At 42.3% G+C, this 2,959-nt stretch overlaps 1 pseudogene; it reads left to right on the forward strand.

Moving 5' to 3' along the window:
* Positions 1-1,208: 1,208 nt before the first annotated feature.
* LOC119515983 lies at positions 1,209-1,670 on the forward strand (annotated as a pseudogene).
* The last annotated feature ends 1,289 nt before the right edge of the window (positions 1,671-2,959 follow it).

Here is a 2,959-nt window from a genome sequence, read left to right on the forward strand (position 1 = left end):
TTGAAGACAGTTGTATAAAAATGTAGCTTATGAGGGGTGACAATGGGATTGGGAAAGCCATAAGGACCACACTCCACTTTGTCTAGTTTATGGATGGATGAGTAGAAAAATAGGGGAAGGAAACAAACAGACAAAGGTACCCAGTGTTCTTTTTTACTTCAATTGCTCTTTTTCACTCTAATTATTATTCTTGTTATTTTTGTGTTTGTGCTAATGAAGGTGCCAGGGATTGATTTGGGTGATGAATGTACCACTATGTAATGGTACTGTAAACAATCGAAAGTACGATTTGTTTTGTATGACTGCGTGGTATGTGAATATATCTCAATAAAATGAAGATTTAAAAAAAAAATACATCCTACCTTTGAATGACTTTGGAAACTGTCATGATGTAAGAAACAGCCTCAGTCAGGACAGATCCACCAAGAATTCTAAGTCAGATCCATGAGAGAAGAAGGTCATATTTTGCCTAAAGGAAGCAAAATGTAGTATAAACATTTTGAGATAACTTCTTGTGATAAAGAATGTTATAACATAAGATTGAATAAAAGGAAACTATCAAATGGAAAGCCAAGGAATCAGGACCCAGGGACCAGATCCAGTAACTGGCAGGTTCATTGACCTGGGAGGCAGCTTGACTGAAGCCCACCATCCCATTATGAATCCCATCCTTTAGGCCCCAGTATGTCCATTGCAGCCCCATGACTCCAGGAAACACTTGGAGTTTCTATTGAGAAGGTGTGTCTGGAAGGCCAGAATACTTTACACCATTTCTAAGGTAACAAAGAAAGTCCCTCAATATCTGGATCCTTTTCCAGAGCTGAAGAGGGGAACTTGGTGCTTCAGATACTGTGAGTGCCTTGGACTGAAGACTCAGTAGACATTTTTTCCAATACTCAGCCCTTTGTGGAGAGTGAAATGCCATGGCATTGGATGAGGGCCCATCTTTGTGTAGTCAAGGCCCACAGTAAGGAGAGGATTATTAGGGCTTGTCTTGTTCCTCCTGAAAGGCTCCAGACAAATGCTTTTTCCCTGTCCTTGGGCTCTTACATTATGAAATCTGTGGAGTCTCATCTGAATGTCAGGCAAAAAATATGCAAAGTGAGGGGCTGCTCTTATTTAAATCCACTGCTACCCTTGTCAGTTGGAGTCTCTGTGACAGCCCATCTGGTGTCCTCAGTGGTATCCCTTTCCATCCTGCTTCACAAATGGGGTCTGCCACCATCCTTGCTCTCATCATGGCCCTTCTCCCAGGTCAGGGATGACCAAGGGCTTGGGGTCACAGAGGAGGATGTGGATGATGCAGCCTCTAATCTGTGGGTCCTGGGTCTCCCACACAGGTGTCCTCACTGATGTGCAGCTGGTGCAGTCTGGGGCAGAGGTGAAAAAGCCCAGGGAGCCTTGATAATTTCCTGTAAGGCCTCTGGATACAGCTTTACCAGTTCCTGGATCCACTGGGTGCACCAGCCACTAGGGAAGGGCCTGGAGTGGGTAGGACGCATTTACCCTGGTGATGCAGATACAAACTACAGCCCATCCTTCCGAGGTCAAGTCACCATCTCCACAGAAAACTCTGCCAGCACTGCCTACCTGAAGTTTACCAGCTGAAGCCCTCAGACACAGCCTCATATTACTGTGCAAGGAGAACAGTGAGAGAAACCACATCCTGAGAGCATACAAAACCCTTGGGGATCCCACAGTTTCAGAATAGAGTTCTTGGAAACACCTTCCACCAGGTACCTCTCACATGCAACCATCAAGCTAAAAAACGTTCTCACTGTGTCCTCTGGAGTGAATGTGAAGAACAGCATCAAAATGATACTGAGATTCATATGCTAAAAAGACAGGGGCCCTGCTTGTGGGAGACACTGATCCTTCTTATCTGAACTGGGTTGTTTTGCTTTGTCCTCTGGCTCATGTTGTGCCTACCAGCAAGTTGGCTGGATAAAGCTTGTTACATTGTTAAACAAAAACATTTTCTAATGTACAAATTGTGTAAATTACAAACATTTTATTTAGTGTTAGTTCTTAGGAGAATATGAAGAAATAGGCAGACTCCATGATGAGCTGATTCACTACCTCAAGAGTTAAATTTAAGAACCTACACTCTCTTCAGAACAGAACCCTGATAAGCCAGAACACAAGATTCAATTTGTGAAAGAAAAATTTAGCGTGTTGAGTCAATGAGAGTCAAGATGACCACCTCCCTGAGGGAGTCCCCAGGAAGCTGCAGTGAGGGTGTTGGCAGATATTTCTTCAAAGCCATGGTGTCAACCCTGGGCTGGTTGCAAAAGGTAGGACCAGATATCTTCAGGGCTGTGGTTTTCTCTTGAGCAAAGAGAGTAATTTCTTGAGGATCCCTATCTTCTTATGACTTTTGTTTTCCCCTAGTTTTATCCTGGACCTCTATTCCATGTAATTCTCTTTATCTGAAACAAATTCATGTGAAAAACTTCCCCAAAGATCATCTGAGAGCAAATTGCCTTTAATGTACTAAGTGGAAGCCATGGCAGAATACAGAATGCAGAAAGTTATTAGCTATGGGGAGGATAATCAAAATAGAAAAATAAAAGATATGGCAATGCTAGTGTGAGCTTGAAGGATCTCACAGACTTGTAGGTTAAGACAGGGGCAGGGAAAACTCTGAGGGTAAAATTAGCATGAGTACATAGAGGCTTGCTGTAATCATATGCTGAGTGAATGAATGAATGAATGAATGAGAATAGTAATGGGGTAATAGATGTGTGCACATTGCAACAGGATTGTAAGACACTATGTCTGGAAAACAGTGTCTTCTGCTTTTAAATCTCAATGTGCAGTTGTAGAGTATTGTAGGAAAATTTATTTTTTGAGGAATCTGATAATGAGAACACTGACACCTTTTCTCTATGCTGCTCTCATATACCACTTAATGATTTTGGTTTTAATGGTAAAGAACCAGTTATTCCTTCTGATGTAA

The sequence above is a fragment of the Choloepus didactylus genome, chromosome 19, assembly GCF_015220235.1.
Source record: "Choloepus didactylus isolate mChoDid1 chromosome 19, mChoDid1.pri, whole genome shotgun sequence".
Classification (NCBI taxonomy): domain Eukaryota; kingdom Metazoa; phylum Chordata; class Mammalia; order Pilosa; family Megalonychidae; genus Choloepus; species Choloepus didactylus.